A 6944-nucleotide genomic window follows, 5' to 3' on the forward strand; every position below is an offset into this window, starting at 1 on the left:
AATGAGCCATATCAATGTACAGGAAGACAAGCAAGTATGGCAGAAGACCAGTTTGGCTTAGCAGAGAGGTCTTCAGTGAGCTAAAACACAAAAAGAAAGCTTGCAAGAAGTGGAAACTTGCAAAATCAGCTAGGGAGTAGCATAAGAGCATTGCTCGAGCATGCAGGGATTAAGTCAGGAAGGCCAAAGTGCAATTGGATTTGCAGCTAGCAAGGGACATGAAAGGTAACAAGGGTTGCTACAAGTATGTCAGTGACAAGAGGAAGGTCAGGAAAGTGTGGGTCCTTTAAGAAATGGGGGAGGCAACCTTTTGACAGATAAGGAAGAAAAGGCTGAAGTGCTCAATGCCTTTTTATCTCAGTTTTCACAAGAAATATCAGCTCCCAGACTACTGCATCTGGCAGCATAGTTTGGGGAAGAGGTGAGCAGCCAACAGTAGCGAAAGAACACATTGGGGACTATTCAGAAAAGTTGGATGTGTATAAGTCCATGGTGCCGAACATGATGCATCCAAGGGTGCTGAGGGAGTTCTCTGATGCGACTGCAGAGCCACTGGCCATTATCTTTGAAAATTCATGGCGACTAGGAGAGGTCCCAGATGATTGCAAAAGGGAAAATTGAATACCCACCTTGAAGAAAGGGAAGAAAGAGGATCCAGGGAACTACAGACTGGTCCACCTCACCTCCAGTCCTGGAAAATTCAGGGAGCATATCTTCAAGGAATCTATTTCTAAACGCTTGAAGAAGGTGATTAGGAACAGTCAGCATGGATTCACCAAGCGCAAGTCATGCCTGACCAACCTGATTGCCTTCTATGATAAGCAGGGATCTAGGTTTTCTGTTTCCCACGGGAAAATGGAGGGGGGGAAAAAAAAAAAGTGGATTTTCACTTTTACCTAAGAAAAACACGGATTTTTCATTTTAACAGAGAAACGCATGGATTTTCCACTTTTGCAATGAGCTTTCTGCAGGCTGGCAGAATTCATGCCTACAAGGGGCTGAGGGAAGCAGAAGGAGGGCGGCAAGGCAGGGGGCACTGTGTGCACATGCACATGGCAGCCAGGAGCGCAGTTCCTGCACTTAAGTCTGGTGGGAAGAGATGGGTTTGAGGCCCCCATAGGGAGAGAGGAAGTTGGGCAGGGCTGTGGCCCAGCCAGACGGTACATGGGGCTAGGGGCCCAGGGCTGGAATGCGTGGCGTGGGACAGAGCCGCGGGCAAGGGCGTGGCAGGGAGACTGACTCCTCACTGCTGCATGCACTCCTGGGGGGCAGGAGCAGGGGGTCACATGCACAACCAGATTTGTGCATAGGGCAGGGACAGGCTGCCCACTGCAGGCTTGGGTTTCCTGCCCTGCTGCCTTCCACGCTGGTCCCATGCAGTGGGCTGTGGAGGCCCCAAGCGGTAGGGCAGAGGGGGGCGGGGAAACTCTCTGCCAGTGCAAACCCTGAGCCACCCTGGCATGGTGCCCTCTGTCTGGCTGGCACTGGCAGGGGTGGCAGTGTGGAGTTGTACTCCTCACTACTGCCAGGCAGGCAGGGGGCATTTCCCTATGGCAGCACTTGGCTTGCAGCTGTGGCACCAAGTTTCCCTGCCCCACCAGGTCCTGCCTGCTGGGCCGTGGACGCCCTGGGGGAGGGCAGCAGGTCAGGGAGCCCAAGTCCACGGGAGGCAGCCCACACTGGCCCCCACCACAGGCTCCGCTCTGCTGCAACAACCACCTCCTTCCACAGGCAGCACCCAGGGCTCAGGCACTGCTGCGGGAAGCAGGGGGCTGCAGACCTGGGTCCCTGGCCCCGTAGCTCTGGCAGCTGGGGGCCCAGACCTGCATCCTGGTGAGCTAAGGAGAAAGAGAGAGCTCTGACTTAAAAAAAAAAAATCAGAAATCAAATACCAACATTTATAGGTACTTTGGATTTATTTTATTATAGTGATTGAGGCACTACTAGGATTTAAAATTGTAAATGTATCAATAAAACATTGTGTTGAATTGATACATATATATTGGCATTTCATTTTAATTGCAGATTTGGGGCGTTTCATCAGAGAATGTGCAGTTTGTTTATTTGTTTTTTAAATCACAGAATTTGTGATTTTTAAACAGAGAAAACCAGGATCTCTGATGATGAGATGACTGGCTCTGTGGATATGGGGAGAGCAGCGGACATGATATACCTTGACTCTAGCGAGGCTTTTGATACTGTGTTCACGACATTCTTGCAAGCAAGCTAAGGAAGTATGAGTTGGATGAATGGACTGCAAGGTGGATAGAAAGCTAGCTGGATCATTGGGCTCAGAGGGTCGTAGTTAATGGGCTGATAGTAGGCAACTGGCATAGTAGGCAACTGGCATCAAGCGGAGTGACCCAGGGGGAGGACCTGGGGCCAGTTTTGTTCAATATCCTTGAAAGATGACAAAGTGCACCCTCACTAAGTTTGCAGATGACACCAAGCTGTGGGGAGTAGTAGATACACTGGAGGGTGTAGCACAGAGGCGGGCAATTATTTTGGGCGGAGGGCTGCTTACCAAGTTGTGGCAAGCTGTTGAGGGCTGCATGAGTAGCCCCGCCTCTTGACAGGTGCCCCCCCCCAGGCACCATCTTGGGACCAATGTCCCAGGGCCAGCACCAGTAGGGCTCAGAGCGGGGCTCAGGTTGGCAGGGGTCTGTGGAGCCAGGCTGGGCTGCACCAGCAGGGAGAGGGTTTGCTGCTGCTGCCTGCCTGGAGCTCATGCGCGGAGCAGCAGCAACAAACACTGCCTGGCACGGCAAGCGGGGGGGCCGCAGCTGCTGCTGCCATGGTGCAGCCCTGACGGGCGATTCCAGAGCCAGCACGGGGCCCAGGCTGACCGCAGGGGTGGGTTACAAGCTGGTGCTGAGCGTGGGGAAAAGTGGCCCCTCCCCTGCCTCGTGCCCAGCGCTGAAGCCACTTGCAGCCCACGTGGGGCTGCCTGTCCCTGCTCAGGACAGCCCCATGTGGGCTACCAGCGGCTGCAGCAGGGAGTGCGGGCTATGGGGCAAGGGAGAGGCCACTTTTCCCCATGCTCCACACCAGCTCATCCCCTGCCCTTCCCCCTCCCACCCACCTGAGCTTCCCGTGCCAGGGTAGCCACATGATCCCAGGCCAGAAGCCCCTGCTGGGGCTTCAGGGGAGGTGGGGGGGACGGGGGGGGGGCAGGCAGGCCCTGGTGTTGAAGGAGTCCTCCAGGGCTTCCCCTCGATCCTACTGCCCTTGGTTTCTGTCATCTTTGACAGGAACCAAGGGCAAATATATTTTAATTTTCTAAATTTTTTTAGGGGCCCCATAGGCCGGATAGAACAGCCTCGTGGGCCATATTTTGCCCACCCCTGGTGTAGCATGAACTGAACTAATGTAGTTGATGTTAACATAGAGTGTAATAGCAGTGAAATGTAACCATGTTAGTTTTGTCCTCTAAGTAACTTAAAAATTCCATTTTGTTTTCTTTTGCTTGACATAAGTGAATGAACTCTACATGCCCTTTTATGAATGAGTGTATGTGAAAGGGTAAATGGTGAGAGAATGGCAGAGACAGGACAAGAAGGTTTAACTGTTTATGTAAGCAACAAGGTACCAAATGTAAGTTACCAACCAGTAAGCTAATTAATAATTGGCTGAAGAATCCCTTTGAGGCCTAGGGCACAAAGGAGATAACAAGGAGGAATGCGCACATCCTGCCAGATCGGCAGCAAGGACACTCCAAGGCTGAGATACCAACTTTATGACCAAACTGACTTTGGGCTGAGATAAGCAGATGGATAAGAAACAACTGCAAAAACAGAAATTGCATATGGAAAAACTCCAAAGTGCTAAACAAAGGATGCCAACCCCCATAAAAAGAGGAATCTAGAGTATACCAGGTTCAGTATATTCAACTCTCTCAACTGCTGTTTCTTTGGAGCACAGACATGTCTGTTCACCCTGCTCCAAGCTGCTATCTCCAGGATCTCTCTCTCTCAATAAGACCTGGGCTGGCCACCCAGTGCTATTATTGAACAACTGCTGCTGGTAACTATGACAGAATGGAATGGCTGTTTTTAGTTTGTGTGCACCCATGTGTAATGATGTGTATGATGATTTATGTGTGTGTCTATATGAGTGGTGTGTCTGAACCTCTATGTCCAATTCATGTAATCAATAAACGCAGCATTTTGCCTTATCCCCCTTTATAAGGTCTTGCTCTTGATTTAATAAATTGGTAATTCAAAGTAACAAGGGGCAGATCTAAGATTCAGAGTGACCTCAGCAAATTAGAGGATTGGATCAAAAAGAATCTCATGAGGCTCAATAAGGACAAGTACAAAGTCCTGCACTTAGGATGGAAAATCCTATGCACTGGTACAGGTCAGGGACCGACTGGCTAAGCTGCAGCTTTGCTAAAAAGGACCTGGGGTTACAGCAGATAAGAAGCTGAATACGAGTCAACACTGTGCCCTTTGCATGAAGAAGGCTAACAGCATACTGGGCTGCATTAGCCTGAGTATTACCAGCAGATCAAGGGAAGTGATTATTCCCCTCTATTCAACACTGGTAAGGCCACATCTGGAGTACTGTTTGGTTTTGGGCCTCCCACTACAGAAAGGATGTGGACAAATTGGAGAGAGGCCAGCAGAGGACAACAAAAATGGATAGGGGGCTGGGACACGTGACTTATGAGGAATGTAACCATACATCCAGGCTTGGCTGGACATTCCCAGATTTCAGAGGCTGGCCCCAGTCGGATAATAAATTAAAATAAGCATCCTGGGTACAGGATGGAGTGGCAGAAGCTGTGAAATAGGAAGGCCTGGCAGACAGTAAAACTGCCCTAAAATCAGTTAGCTTGATTACTGGAATGACCATTAAAAAGGGGAGATGACAAGTAAAGAACAATAAGTCACTGACTCCCTTAGCTGCCTGAATAGTATTACTAGAGCTGCACCAAGCTGCATCAATAAGTTGAGGTGGGTAGGGGGGGCAGCATCCCGGGTTTCACATTGTCCCATACAGTCACCCTACTTACAAGGAGAGGCTGGAGGACCCGAGCTTATTTAACCCAGAGAAGAGAAGACTGAGCGGGGATTTAACAGCAGTCTTCAACTGCCTAAAGGGTGGTTCCAGCAACGATGGAGCTAAACTGTTCTTAGTCATGGCAGATGATGAAACAAGGAGCAATGGTCTCAAGTTGCAGCATGAGAAGTTTAGGTTAGATATTAGGAAAATTCTCACTAGGAAGGTAGTAAAGCACTGGAACAGGTTACACAGAGAAGCTGTGGAATCTCCATCCTTGAAAGTTTTTAAGACCTGGCTAGACAAAGTCTTGGCTGGAGTAATAGTCAGGGATAGTTCTGCTTTGAGCAGGGACCTCCCAAGGTCCCTTCCAACCCTAATTTTCTATGATTCTGTGTACAAGATAATTTCTTGTAAACGTGATCAAAATCATTGTCAAGAGTGAAGATAAAAGATTTGGCAGATACAAAATGACATGAATGTTGGATTCAAGGAACTGAGCAAAGCTGCTTATTTATTAGCCAGTTTAATGAAAACCTGATGATCTGCATGACAGCAAGATTAAACTTTGTCACATGGTGCTAACTTTAATGACGCTCAGGTTACAGCTACCTTCCCATATAACCTGTTGCCCTTGTGCTCCCACTAGGCCAGAGTCCCCAGACAGCTACTGTGTATTGTCCAGAAAGTAAGTCTGTGCTGCTCCTGTTGTGAATAGCAATTGTGGCAGGAGCTAGATAGTTTGAGAGCCTTATCTAACTTGTCATCAAATACACTGGGTATTACAGATGGATTTCATTCTATGACCCCAAATAAGATTTCAGTTATCAACCTAAGCGTAACATTTAATTCTGTGTCCTGGCCATAAAATGGTGAGCAGAGGTAGACAACAGTAGTGACATGCCCCAAGGGGGTGACCACGGCACCAGACCCAGTTGCCCACCCCTCATAAGACTACTGATAGTGAGCAATGGTCAGACATGAGAAAGTATAGTATCCCGTAAAGAATGGGTTGCACCCTAGCAAACACAGCACACAAAAAATTAATTGCTATAGCAACTCCATGCTGTCACCCAGCCAAAGAATCTTTATTAAGTATTTCATTCAGTTGCCCTTTCTTTGAACATCTGAGTTTTGAAGCCTACAAGAAACTACCCCACTGCAACATGAAAATAAGCCAACAGTTTGATGTCTGAGTTTCCCACGTGGGACAAATTCAGAAAGAAACTGCAACACCAGTAACAATATTTGAATAGGATCTAGACCCAAGGTGACCAAGGTACAGCCTTCAGGGGTTCCCATATCTCCAAGAGTTTGGTGGCAGAGTAAACTGCAGAGGCTCCTGGAGACAAAGCTTTTAACACTGTCACCACTCATCCTGCTGGCCTAATTTCTGGACCCCTAGCGAGCCCCGTGGATGCTGGCTGGCACGGCCCCACATGCTGGATCAGCCCAGGCAAGGATTTTTGGGGTGACATTTTTTATGATATCACTCGCACATCATGGCAGATAGCATCCTGAGCTGGATTCCTCCTCCCCGTGAAAGCACACGTCTCCCTCGGTCTACAGGAGAGGAAAAAAAAGCACCCAGGAAGATCTCTTCAGAGACAGGGCAAAGCACTTACCCTGCGGCGGGGTTGAGGGTAAGGAAGTGATATGGAAGAAGCGAGGGCCGGGAAGGGGGCAACTGAGTGACAGTCATCAAGAAGCAGGGCTGGAAAGGCTCTCTAGAGGTCAGTTAAGCCCGTGGTTCTCAAGCCTTTGTAAACATTGATGGCTAGGCCCAACCCAGTAAACAGTTCAAGTAGAAAACAACCTCCTGGCCCTGCCAGTGCCCCTCACTCACAACCCCCAGACCCCCATGCTCCCAACTCTGCTGGTGCCCTTCATTCCCAACCAGCTGCCCCCTGCCCAAGGCCACCAGTGTGTGGGGCATTGTT

At 49.3% G+C, this 6944-nt stretch overlaps 1 protein-coding gene across 2 annotated transcripts in view; it reads right to left on the reverse strand.

Moving 5' to 3' along the window:
- The window catches only part of EIPR1 (EARP complex and GARP complex interacting protein 1), a 199286-nt gene that overhangs the window by 191038 nt on the left and 1304 nt on the right, over window positions 1-6944 (reverse strand). The window lies entirely within an intron of this gene.

The sequence above is a fragment of the Alligator sinensis genome, unplaced genomic scaffold, assembly GCF_000455745.1.
Source record: "Alligator sinensis unplaced genomic scaffold, ASM45574v1 scaffold832_1, whole genome shotgun sequence".
Taxonomy (NCBI): Eukaryota; Metazoa; Chordata; order Crocodylia; family Alligatoridae; genus Alligator; species Alligator sinensis.